Source organism: Camelus bactrianus, chromosome 25 (assembly GCF_048773025.1).
Source record: "Camelus bactrianus isolate YW-2024 breed Bactrian camel chromosome 25, ASM4877302v1, whole genome shotgun sequence".
Classification (NCBI taxonomy): Eukaryota; Metazoa; Chordata; class Mammalia; order Artiodactyla; family Camelidae; genus Camelus; species Camelus bactrianus.
In genome coordinates this window covers 15,274,522-15,288,678 of record NC_133563.1, presented here as the reverse complement: position 1 = coordinate 15,288,678, position 14,157 = coordinate 15,274,522, and the positions used below count along the sequence as shown (strand labels likewise).

General features: G+C 39.5%; 1 protein-coding gene across 3 annotated transcripts in view; it reads right to left on the bottom strand.

Moving 5' to 3' along the window:
- The window catches only part of TRHR (thyrotropin releasing hormone receptor), a 152,284-nt gene that overhangs the window by 11,133 nt on the left and 126,994 nt on the right, over positions 1-14,157 (bottom strand). The window lies entirely within an intron of this gene.

Below are 14,157 nucleotides of genomic sequence, written 5' to 3'. Positions count from 1 at the left end.
GTTTCCCTGAAGCCCCCACCAGCAGCCTCTACAGTTCTGGCACCGAGAGGGAACCTGTTTTTACAGAGAGCTTTTAAAACTTCTGTGGTGTAGAAATAAATAAGGATTCCACAGATAGACACCTACTCTGTCACTAATATCTACTATAAATTCAGCTCCCAACCTTGTACTAATCCTGATAACAGAATCCATCTTAGTCCCTGTGTTAGAATATCTTACTTTCCCTCAGCCCTCCTGCTGAGACTGGGACTCTGTCTTACCCTTAACCATTCTTTTCTACCCCAAGAACTCCCCATGAGCCCTGTGTTATGGGAGTAATGCTCCCTTTTGCTTTTTATTCTATAGTAATTGTCTCCTTCCTTGGCTCTCCAAATACCATTTACTATAAGGCTTCTTCTCACCTATGGGCCCACATAGCCTTTATCTCTTCTTGAACCACTACTGTCTTCTTTTGAAGAACTCCTACAACTTCGTTGCAGTGGCACCTCTTAGCTATCCACCTACTCTGGAGTTGCTGTGTTTCCTCTGCCCCCAGGACCATTTTAACACTTTGTTGAAGCTCTCCCTGCCCTCCAAAGATGTGCCCCAAGCCCCCTGTTCTCCCTCACTCACTGCTCCCGAGCTCTTCTGACTCAGTGCATGCAGGGCAATTACATTTTATACTTCGCTTACTGGGGGAGGGAAGCTGTTCAGTGGGAAGGTGTGATTTTCACACTGGTTCACGTAATACCAGATGAAACATTCCAGACATTCTGACTTCTTTCAGCAATAAGGAGGGTCTACCAGTCAAGAGGTTAATGGAAGCCTGCTTTCTCCTAAGCTGACTTTTAGTTTTATGAGTAGATACTTTAACTGACCCTAGGAAATTAAAGGCTTAATTCAGTGATAAGTATTCTGAACTTTGGAAGGAGCCATAGTAATTATCATCTTTGACGTCATCATCATCACTCACAACCCTGCCTTTGTCCCCTGCAGGTTCTCTGACGTCAGGTTGCTGCTTTACACTTGCCAACACCCTCCCACTCCTTGCCAAGGACTAAGCATCCTATATGTGAATCCCTGGCTTGATTTACAATTGGATTGTCAGCATCACATTTGAGTCTTTATTATGGCCCATCATAAAGATATGTAAACACTTTCTTATTTAATGCTTATAATAACTCCATGTGTAAGCTAGTATTGGCTCTATTTTGCATATGAAGAAGTTGGGGTTTAGAGAGTGTATGTGATTGGTCTAAAGACACAGGGCCAGTAAGTGACAGCCATGATTCAAGCTAAGTCTGCTTAAGCCAAAGCCCATGCTCTCTCCTTTATACTTTGCCCTCCCTGTGAAAGTCGCATTTTCATGATGAGATTTCTACTGTGTTTTCCCCATATGGTTGCCAAAACATTTAACTTCTTCTAAGTATAATTCCAACATAATTACTGCTGCTGAATTTCTGAACTTAAAGGTTGAATTTCATCTGTCTGTCTATTTTTCTCTACAATTTTCAGGTGAAATGCTGAATCCACATTTAATATCTACCTACATCTTTTTACTTAATGTGAGTGGGGAGCAATTTTCATTGTCTTAAAGAAAAGCAATCTATTTTTAGGTTAATATCTCTGCCCTGCGCTTCCACAGCCCTCCACACATACTTCGATATCACTCTCCAAACTTGTTATTGCAAAGATTATATTTGTCCACCTGTCCAAGAGATGGTGAGCTTCTTCAGGACATGAGTAAAGTTTATTCACTTCTCTTTCCTCAGGGATTTAGTATAGTATGTGACACAAGATAGGCCTCAATAAATGCTAAATAAATTCAGGCATGGAAAGAATTATTTCAAAATATGTAACCATGATCCTTTTCTGGGTTTTAATTCCCCAACATATTGTTAGAGGATTTTTAGAAACACTTAATTTTTTAATTTAAAAAATACCGTTTAAATAGAGATTGATTAATTAGTAAAATGAATCCTTAATACATTTCAGCTTTTTGTTTGAAATATATTTTTTAAAGTATTAAGAAGGTGTGAAATGAAATAAATACAATGATACTTCTAAGACTGACCCAGAGGAAATTACGTCTCCAGTGGGATGATCAAGAAAACATTTAATCTCATTCGTAATTATTTTTAGTTAATTCCAAATATCTTTGATTGAGTTTAATCACTTTCTAAAACGTTCACACATTTTTGGTGTAGCCATAGCTTGGAATTTAACAGTTCTTAATACAGGAGCAAACACCTAGAAAGGAAATGTCCTGGAGATTGTCTTTTATACTGAATTAATTTCACTGTGGGTTGTTGAAGTTTTATTTCTGTTGTTATTCCAAATAAGTGACAAAAATGCAAGTTTGAAAACATCTTTGGGCCATTGTTTTTAAGCATTGATATTTTTGCTGGGGAAGTGCCTGGGATATACAATGAGGTGAAAGGCTGCTTCTTTACAGAAGCCTCCACCCCAGGATGTAAAGGTCCTTGAGAAACATCATGAAACAATCTTCAAGGGAAAATGACCTTACCGTATGTTTTCGATTGGGAAGGAATTTATTTATCCATTTATTCTAGGAGGCTCATTTGCATTCCTACTGTGTACCAGTCAACGACCTGGCTCTTGAGAATTCGACAGTGGTCCAAAAGACATTGCCAATGGCTTCATGTATCTTATAATCTCGTAGGCAGTTATAATATAATGTGATAAGTGCTAAAACAGAGGGAAGTTTTGCTTATGAGAGCACGTGATCTAGACTTGGGGCCCCAAGGGCTTGCTGGTCTCAGTGACAGCTAAGTCAAAATTGGAAGATAAAGAGAGGCAGGGCAAGTGTTCCTGCAGAGATTGGAAATGTGTGACAATCTGGGGGCACGAGATAGTGGGGCACACCAGAAGTAGTTTGGTGTGCAAGTTCCACATGCAGACCGCATAAAGAAGTGGAGATAGCTCTTTCTCTAGGAAGTTTGTGGAAACCATTAGAAAAGCCATCTTCTGTGGGGTGCTTGGCACTCGTTCTGCTCTGTCAGAAGGAAAGATGCAGCTGCCAAAGGAGATGCAGCATGTTGAGTTTGAAAACATCAGCTCCATGGAGCTAAAAAGTCAGTGAAGAAGCAGGCAGCCATTTCTGCAGAGTATATTGAAGGCAAGAAAAAGAGGTTGTAAAAATCAACTGATTAAAACCCAGTGTTTAGAGAGAGAACTGCCTACAGAGATGGTTGAGAAGAAGAGTGGGTTGGGAACAGGAGGATCTAAGCTGGACAGGTCTCTGTTCCTGGACCCTAGGGCAAAGAGTTATCTTTTTCATGAGGATCAGCTTGAAACTTTAAAATCAAGCCCTATTATATATATTTTACTCTTCATGGTATTTAATTATGTGGAATAAACAGCATGTAGTTCTCACAAGAGAGTTTTAACTCTGTCCTGAACACATCATTTTGTGATCTTTATAAAACATCTAGATAAAGACCCTATTCAGGGATATTTTTTTCCTTTAAATTTTTTTTTTACAAGTATGCATTGGATAGATTTCTAATTGTTAGATAAGAGTATGGTTCCTTGAGTGGATGCAAGCTCAACTTTGCACATATGAGCTGCCTGTGAGAAACCAGAGGGTCATTAGATTCTCTAGGCTGCTGAGGAAACTTGTTTTACTGACTATCACTATTACTAGTACTATGATTTTTACAACAAGTTCTAAAACTATCAGCCAATGCTTGTATACTATCTTTTAAAATATGGTGTGAGATTTATAGAAAAGTTGCAAAGATAAAACAGAGAGTTTCCAAATACCCTACGCCAAAGCCCCCCATTACTAACACCTTACATTAGTATGATGTATTATTAGTATGTATTATTAGTAATGATGTAACATTAGTATGATACATTAGTATGATGCATTTGCTTGTTGCAGTTAATGAACCAATAGTGACAATTCTTACACAGAATTAGCCAACTCCACACTTTCTTCAGATTTCATTAGTTTTCCCCTTGTGTGCCTTTTCTGTTCCGAGATCCCATCCGGGATACCACATTATGTTTAGTCATTACATCTCCTTAGGTTTCTCTGGGCTGTCAGAGTTTATCTAACTTTATTTTTGATGGTCTTGGTAGTTTTGAGGGGTGCTGGTTAGCCATTTTATAGAACATCCCTCAACTCAATTTGAGTTGGGATGATGTTATCTTTAATATTAGAATGAAGTTATGGATTTGGGGGGAGGAAGGCTACTGAGGTGAACTGCCATTCTTAACACAACACATCAAGGGTGCGGGCTATCAACCTGACTTATGACTAATGATGCTAACCTTGTATATTGCCTTATTGAGGTATACTTTACATATAATTAAATTCACCCACTTAAAGTGTACAATTCAAGGATTTTTAGCATACCCACTGAGTTGTGCAACCTTTACCGCAATCTAATTTTAGAACATTCTCATCATCCCGAAAAGAAATTCGATGTCCATTAGTAGTCCCTCTCCACCTTCCCCCTCCTGCCCCAGTCCTAGGAAATCACAAACAGACTTTATGTCTCCATGTAGCTGCCTATTTGAACATCTCATATGAATGGAATCATGCAGTCTTTTGTGTATGACTGTTGTCTTTCACTTAGCGTAATGTTTTTCAGGTTCTTCCACGTTGTATCAGTCAGTACTTTGTTTCTTTTTATTGGCAAATAATATTCCATCTTGTGTATGTACCCCCTTTTCTTTATCCATTTATTTGGGTAGTTTCCACTTTTTGCGTATAACGAATCCTGCTGCTATAAACATCGATGTACAAGTCTTTGTGTGTGAGCATGTTTTTCTTTTTCTTGGGTATATGCCTAGAAGGTGAATTTCTGGGTTGCCCATTGCTTTTTCAGTTATAAAGCACTCAAGAATATTAAACATTTAACATTTGAAATAATTCTGATAATTATTACTACAATGCCTAGTAAAAAGCACCAAGTGACTTTACAGATATACTAGAACTCAAGAAAGATAAAGAGTAAAGGTAACACTAAAACATTTGGGACCCACTTTAAGCCGCTCTTGAAACTTGGAGAATAAATACAAGAAAGAAAAACATGAGTAAGAAGAAGTGGGTATTTTTGGAGAAAGTTATTATTTATTTAGACTAATAAAGACTTTAATTTATGAGGCAAGCTGGTTTGGAGTGAGCTCAAGAGAAGATGGAAGAAGTGGAGGGTGTTATAAACATATCTTTTGAGGGTTTTTCTAGAAAAAGGAGTAGAAGAGCAGAAGGGTTGCCAGAGGGAGATGAAGAGTTCATCTATTTTTTTCAAAGATGAGACTTTACAGCATCTTTGTTTGCTTAGGGAACACTCCCACAGAGAGGGAAAACTTTATGATACAGGACAACAGAGGAGCTATGTTCTGGAACAGGGAACAGAGTCCAATGCACAAGTGGTGTGGTTGGCCTCTTCTCAAGTGTAGACACAAAATTACTTTTTCAGTATCTGCCCCTTTTTTCTTAACCTGACATGATCTAAGAGATCAAGAAAATCCAGAAGAAAAGGCCACATTCTTATCAATACACTGAATTCTAAATGAGGTCCTGATAGCAGTTTAATTGTTTAATTCCTTGGATTTAAGAAAGTATTTTCATTGTCATTAAACCGTTTTGTGCTCATATCCCTATGAGATCTGTTGGACAAGTGTTATTATTCCCATTTCATTGATGAATGGAAACTGAGTTCTAAGAAGCAGAGATATAAGGTCATACAACTTACAAATAAGTAGCAAAGTTAGTTATTGAACTCAAAGTCTAGTTTTCTTTCTAGATAATGACAAAAATCAACATATATGGTAAGTTGAAGCCTTGTAATTGCTGTAAATAATGTTTATAAAATGTTTGGAAAGGATAATATTGTTTGCAGGAACCAGTGGTAGCCCTGCAATCACATACGATCTTTGCTCCAAATTGGAATACCATATTTAGAAAGCACTGATTTGGGAGAAGAAATTTGTCATACCCAGGCAGATAGGAATCCTTCTTGCCAGTCTATTTCCTACAGGAAAAACAAAATTTAAAGAAAATTTAAAATGCAAATGTAACAAAATGGAATAAAAAATAAAACGGAAACTTCAATTTTGAGGATTATAGCCAAATTAATAGTACACCATTTATGAGAAGTTCTTGGATTCTGAGGACATTCTGACTAATTATCCGAGATTAGTTTATTAGTGTGCCTAGGAAATCATAAGGAATTGATTGATACCTCAGTACTCTGGGAGATTTAGTTGGAATACTTGTACTGATTCAAAAATTTTTTTTGAGTTTTGATTCTATGTGTGATTCAGAAAAGATTCTGTGCATGGTCATGGGTCTTGCTATTATCCAGACAGTCTCCGTTGAAAGATAAGGCACAGGCCTTCTGTATGTTAATGAGTGACAAAGTGCAGTAGGTATGGGAGAAGGAGCCGGAACTGGTGTCCAAGCATCTCGGTTTCACCATCCATCTCTGAGCTCTGAGGAGACGGGGCAGGTCACATGACTTATGTCTGAACCTCATTATTCCGAGCTAGTAAATGTACAATCTGGATTACTCTCAAAAGTCTCTCCAGTTTGAACATCCTAAGAAAATCTAACTTATATGTTACTAATGATGATACAATGTTCAGACATGTCTGTGATCATTTTCACATAACTGGGTTTTGTTATTCAGGGATTTAAGGCCAGGCAAAGAGAAATGGTACCTGGAGCATAAGTACCCCTCAGGATGCTGATAAAGTTTAGGAATAGATTAAGTTCCTAATCATAGTGATTGCTGATAATCATCTTAATTGCTGCATTCACAGAGGTGATGCAGTCTTGAAGTGTTGAAGAAATTACTAGAGTTTATTTTATTTCCTATAGCAAACTAAGAACATGGTGCACCTCTAAACTCAGGACCCTGGCTTCCCGACCTACTATTATTTTTTCTTTTAAAGTTCATTATAAATGAAATGTTGTTGAAGAAATGGAGTTATGGAACGATATAGAGGTATCACTGAGAAGAAACCAAATAACTGAATCCTTTCTCAGGAGTACTGTCATTTTAAAAAGTGAATCTACAGAAGTTTAAAAAAAAAATGATCAGACAAAAATTATTTAATAAGCAGTACCAATGCCTATTCAAATGTCTGGCTGTCATTAGTGAAAGAATGGCTAAAATTTCAGGGCAATCTAAAATCGCTTTCTTAGAGCTAAAAAGGCAAAGCCATGTAACAGGAGGGGCCACCACATCAGTAAACGTATTTGAAGACTATTTATCACTTTTATAATGAATGATCATCAGGAGCATCATAGCAGGTAACTAAGTTGTGAAGAGGCTCTTTATCCATATCGTATCCCACATTCTATGATGCTTAAAGCTCTGTTTTTGGCTCCATGAACAAAGTAAATCAACAACTAACTTTCACAGGATCTCTGTTGCACAACAGGTTGGGAGAAGTCTCTCATACATATGCCTGTAATGTAATACGTGTTCAATGCACAGTTAAATTACTATTGAGTAAATACTTCCTTTTTGCAAATGTTAGAATTATAACTGTGGAGGTAGGCATGGGTGTAGGGCTCTTTAAATGAGCGAAGTGCTCTAGTTCTTGCACTTCTGGCTGGAATATTCCTGTTTTCAGAAGTGTACTTCCTTCTGGACACATTTTCTTGGTTAATGGATACAACAGTTAGCCTTTAATCTTCTAATGCCATCCTTTGAAGGGTAACAGTATGTTCTGTGTTTGGAGCCTCTCCACGTTCTCCTGCTTTGCTGCATATTAACAAAGTGTTCTGTTACTGGGAATATTTTGCTCTCAGATGACCTGTGATCAATGTGATTGATGACCCTTTGCATTTTGTTACATTAATTGAGCCAACTGAAGGATAAACTTGACTAGACAGTTCTGAATTTAGCCACACTTCTACACTGACTGGGGGGCTTGGGAATTATCCACTTGCAGCTTGTTCTACTTTGTTTTGACCCAGTGTCTGCCCAGAAAGTTTTAAAAAGACAGTTACAATCACTGTGGGGTGCTTCATATCAGAGTGAGATCACTGATGGAGTTTAAAAAGTGAATAATGGAGCCGGAAAAGGGCTTGGAATCAACTCAAAATCAGTTAAAATATAATAAAAGTGAATAAAGTCTGAGTGGTGATTCATGGTGGAGAGATCATGGACTGTCAGATCCTCTGTTGTAGATTACTTGCAGATTTCTTGACAAGAAGCCACACAGGGATGCTAATGCAGGATTCTTGACTCCACCTGTCAAGGACTATATCTAAATGTTTTATTCAGAAGAGCCATTCTGGCAAGAATTCTGGAGTGTTTTCTGGGCTCTACTCTGATTTAAAAGGTCCATAAAAATATTAGCAGAGATTCACAGCAGAGAAACTGTGGTTGTATTTGGTGATACCTGAGGAAGGAGAAGTAGGGAGTAAGTGAAAAAAGGGTGATATGAGATTTTTTTAAGTGAAAATTTGTAAGTGTGGTATATCCAGTGAACCTGGAAAAAATGTTTCTCCACAATTCTAGGGGTGTTGAGGAAGGTAGACTCGTCAAAGAAAGCTATTTCCTGAGTGAGACATTTGTGGAGACAGGACACTGGGCTCTACAACCCGGGGAGGCTGCATATGCCAGTTGAGCCACAAGTTGGTGCTGCTTTTGGTTAAGATACAGGAGCAAGGAGGAGGACTAGAGTCACAGGACAACATATTTCTGTCTAGAACAAAATGTGACCCTTCCACTGTGACACCTCTGGTTCTCCAGAATAACCACTGAGTATCACCAAATACCAGTGTGAGTTAACTTCTTATGGAAAATGGGCAGAGCTCTGTACCCAACTCTGCTGCAGGACGAACCTGCAAAGCTTGTACCTTCTTTCACAAGCAAAGGTCGAGAGAGGCAGGAATACATGAAGAGTGGGGGGACAAGTGATGGAATGTTGAGCTGTCCTGGTGAGAAGAACCAGGTTTCAGGGCTAAATTGTACCCACGCCTCTCAGGGTAAGAGAGACCCTGAGTGCCTGTAAGCCTCGCTTTCTGAGACTGTCTGAGTCTGTGTTAGATGGGGACTGTACAGTATTTCTCAACATGTTTCAACCTAGAATGAGGAAAACTGGATGAAAATGAAAGGAATTCCAATTGAGCCACATGAATTGGCAGATGAAAGAGAGAAAGAGAATTAAGATTTATGAAATGCCTACCACATACCAGGCAATGTGCTTGGTATTCTCTTCATAATGGCCCGACTTCTGCATTTTACAAAGAATAAGACGGATGCTGAGAAAAGTCACACGCTAAGGAAGAAAAGCTACACTTTAAGGACATGTATATTTGACTCCAAAGTCTCTTTATCCTCTTTACTATAATACCTTGAATTGGGGGAAGAAATACTTTTTTCCTGAAGTCCGCAAAATCAGAACACAAAGCGTGTATTTCAAGGTTGGAAGTGAAGGCTTGCATGTGCAAGAGGAGAAGGGAGACTGAGAATCCAATTCTTAGTTCTACCCAAGAGTTTATGTCTCAGCACCTAACAAAGATAATCCTGGTCACACTAAATCCTGATGCAACATCTTTTTTGAATGTTTCTGATTCAGGGTTCCCCTGCTGAGAGTAGAAAGCAGCCGTTGTGGTAGGCAACATCTGCAGCTAGACTCGAGGATTAGATGCAAAACTTGCCACAACACTAGCAACTGCTGCCGCGTGGAGGTTTCGGTATTGATTAGAGTCTGATAATTGTGTGTGATGAAGGGATGGCTTCTCCTCCTGTTGCTTGGATGTTTTCTTGTTCACACGAGGGGGCTATTTGGAAACAAGCTGGGAAGGGAAAAGCTCAGCTGCCACAATTGGGATTCAAATTGTAACAACATCTCAACTTAGAAAACAAAGTATCAGTCTGAATTCTTTCGTGAGCCCTGCTGGAACAGCGCTGCGGCTCGTCTGCTGTGGGGTGAGCGTGCTACTTAGCCTTCTCTGTGCTCCCTCTTCCAGGTAAATCATGGGCAAACGGCTAGGCACGTGGGAAAGCTGGCCTTCATGCCTCGCTTTGGTTTTCTTACCTGTGTGCCTAGGGTTTGTTTACTTCCTTTGATCATTTTTCTCACTGGAACCAGATCTTAGAAATTCTGAATGAGGCATCTTGGCTGGCTCTGAGCCAGGAATCCAGTGACTGCCTGCAACACTTCTGTGAAGATATTGATCCATTCAGAGGGAGCTATTTCCCAGTCACATCTCTCCCCTGTGCTTCCCTGGCCTCATACGGGTGACATTGCAGACTGTAATGCAGACAAGTGATCCCTCAGCTGCTCACCCAGCAGGGGATGGGAAATCAATGAGAATATTTTAAGATGTAAAATACAAATGATGGAGGGGAAGGCAGGTGATCTCTAAAGAGAAGTCAGGCTCTCAGGGCTGCCAAATTGTTGGTGGGCATTTAGTTGTCTTGCCTCTAAAGGTCTTGGACAAAGCCCCTTATCACGGGGCTGAAAGCACCTGGGAAGCAGCCACCTCGTTCTCTACCCGTGTCTCTCCCTGGAGAGACAGCCTGGACCATGCTTGGACCGGTCTGGAGTTCCAGAGCTAATTTCCTACCTGTCCCCAAAGGAACCCCTAGAGATAGCCAAGGTGGGAGAGGGGTGTTTCTTTCCTTCAGCAAGGCTTAAATTCAATATATTCCACTGACTTTAACTTTCTGATGTATTAAACGTGGGTCTTAGAATCCGAAGATGTGGTTTGAAATCTTAGCCTCACACTCATTACCACTCACAGCATTCTGACCCTTGGTGTCTGCATTTAATAGAGGAAAACATGTTTGAAGATCAATTGCAAGGAGGATGTGAAACCACACTGCAGCATATACTCTACTTTCCTAATACAAGGGGATGTTCTATTCCTTACCCTGTCCTGAAGTCTGCATCCTCGGTGAGCAGTGCTAGCTTTGTCACCCTGTGTTTGCCTAACAGCTCTGCTTTTTGCCTGTTGGCAAAGTGTACGATGCAAACCATGGCAGACTGACCCTGTGCTGTGAGGCTTGACACTACCAATTATTAAGTCTTTATAGAGTCTCTTTTCCATGATATTGCCCAGAAACTATTGGTGTAGTGGTTAGGGGAACAGGTTACAGAGCCAGACATGCTGGATTCTGATTCTGGTTCTGCCTCTTTCTACTTTCTGGGCTTTGAGAGAGACCGTGTCACACCTCTAAGCCTCAATATACTCATCGTGAAATAGAAATAAGCATGAAGGACGAATGAAGTAATTTATGTAAAGGACTAGTGTAGAATATGGTCCTCAATAAACAACAGCTAATTTAGAGCAGTGAGATTTCCCACCTCTTCACCATAGTACCAGGGTCTTTATTGAATTATTTTACAGTATTTATGAAGTAGGTATTCTCTTCATAGATAATGAGACAGAGATTCAGAGAAGTTAATATTTTTAGAGAGGGTGGTGGGTACTGACCCTTTTCTAAGTTACTTTCTCTCATATTTCCCTGCTTATTTCATCTGTACTAAGAATCACATTCTGGAAGGATCCTGTTGCTTCATTTGGCTATTTGTTTATGGTCTCTCTTTTGTCTTTAGAATGATGGCCCCTGAGGATCCCCGCCCTACTTTACATGCAAGGAACAACAGGAAGGTCTGGCACCGAGCAGGTGCAATAAATGTTCAGGAAAGATAAAGAAATGAGGAACTAACTTACTAATGCTATGCTAAGTTTTGCTTCCTTCATGGAATTCCACTTGGTTGGTTGATGCTTCCAGCCATAATTGCAATGACATTCTTATTTTGGGTCTGGTTTCTTTTCTGGTACCTGCAGTCTTGATGGTGGGAGTGATGTGTAGCGCATATTTTTGTCTCTAGCCCCTGAAGCAGGGTTTGATATCAAAAAATTCTTGAAGTTAAAAATTAAAATCAATGTGTAAAAATTCAGTCTCCATAAGGGTCATGATAGGTCAGACTAGAATGATGCTGAAGAAAAGTTTCTGGGCAACAGTCTGTGGAGATAAAACATTGCTGGATATATTGTTATAAGGAATGCAGGAAATATAAAGAACTAAGGAGATGCTAGCTCAGTATGATTTATGCTGACTTCATTTCCCATTGCTGAATGTGGATTGATACTCTATTAATGTAATGTATATGAAAGTAAGGTGAGGGTTGCCTCCCAAAGACCTAAATCTCACTTTGACAGCCACTCCTGTTCTGTCTTACCTGCTGCTGTCACATTTAGTCATCTGTGGCCTCTCTGTCACTCATGAAGCTGTAGAAAACTATTTCTCTAGACTCACTCTGCATCTTAAATTTGTATTTTTTGCGCCTATTGGAATCAAGGATTCGTCCATGTAATGGGCCAAGCATTTCCCTTACGGGATACAGAATCAAGACGAAGGCAGGGAGTACATGGGCTGCTAACCTGGCCTTCCTGTGATAAGCTTGACCGTTCCTGTTTTGGGTAATTTTGTGGAATTCAAATGTACTTATTTAATACGTATTTATCATTTATTTTTGAGCACCTGTGCCTGAACTAAGTATATAATATTTTTACAAATAAAATTTTAAATAGGAATAGTTCAGGGCTCAGCAATCCTTCTATAAAGGGCCAGATTACATTTATAAAATTATAATATTTTAGCCTTTATGGGACATGTAGTCTCTATCCCAACTACTCGGCCCTCCCATTGCAATGCCAAAGAAGCCACAGGCAGCACACAATGAGCAGGCATGACTGTGCTCCATTAAAAATTTATTTGGGAAAACAAGCAGTAGAACTGGGTTTGGCCGTGACCATAGTTTGCCAACCACCCGAAGAGCTGAACACTTTAAATAAAACAACAAATGGCATATAACCTATTTCAAGCCATTGTTGCGATTTATGATTAATCTTTTTCAAGTTCTTCATCTAACTGTGAACAGAGCTGATGAGAAATACGAACCAAATAATGCTGGCTCTTAGCCTGTGGACCAAAGATTTGATTTCAAATTTGATTTCTTTTATGACAGAATCATGGTTAGCATTCTCTCTCTAAAAAATATCATCTAAAAATGTAATGGTAACACTGCACTTTCAATAATCCTGGGAGCTATACTTTTTTCAGGAGATATGCACTCTTATGGGTGGTTAAGTCAGGAGCGATGCAGACACCAGCTCAGGAGCCAGCTGGAGAAGGTGCATTTACACACTTAGGGCCCTCCTGGCCCTAAGCAAGTCAGTCCCTTGGTTTTTATGTCAAACTCTCCTAATTTACTAATGTCAAAGTCTCCTCTTTTACAGTGGTTACTCTGTGTTGGTATCCCAGCCCCCCGACCTACCAGCTATTAGACTTTGGGTCCTGCTGAGACTATTTCTGAGTCTGTTTTCTCTTCAGTGAAATGGTGAAAGAAAGTTTACCCCATCTCCCAAGGTTTTTTGTGTGGACAAATGAGACGAGGTATATTGAGTCCTCATGCTGGTGCTTGGAACACCACAAATGTTAGAAAAGCAAAAGCTATTTTTGAGACTAATGATAGAAAACACTCATGACTTACTATGCATTAAGTCCTGTTCTAAGAGCTTTGTTTACATATGAACTCATTGAATCTCGACAACAGCATCGTGAGGAAGGTATGAACGAGGGACCCTGTGTACAACTTACAAGGGGTAAAACTGGGGTTTGGGCCAGGCAGTTTGTCCCAAACTGCACTTTAACCCCTCTGGCTGCCACTGAAAAAAATGGAAGTCTATTATCCTGTCCCTAAAAAGGAAACGCGTATTCCCTAGTTGAGAAGAAGAGATAGAGGTTGTTATACTTCCTCTTCCAAAAATGAAGATGGTATTTGGGCAAAGGAACATTTATCACAAGCCTGTCTCAATCACTAACCTACCTACAGGTCCCTGTTCCCATCGCTGAAAAATGTCTGAGTTCTGAATTAAAATGTAGAATGCATTGCCTTCTAGAATAAGTACTATACAAGCTTATGAAATATAATTAAATAGTATCACTAGTGCTATACTTCCTGTGCATAAAAGCCTCATGACTTATGTAGGCCAGCCTGGTGTTTTAACACTTCATCAATGGGAAAAACCCTGTCGTTTCAGGCACTGATTTATAAGTGACATTTACTAATGCCAGCATATAGAATCCAAATAACACTGCACTCGGAAAATGAGCTATCATTTGATATCCCTGACTATCCTGTTTAAAATCATACCCCTCCAATTTC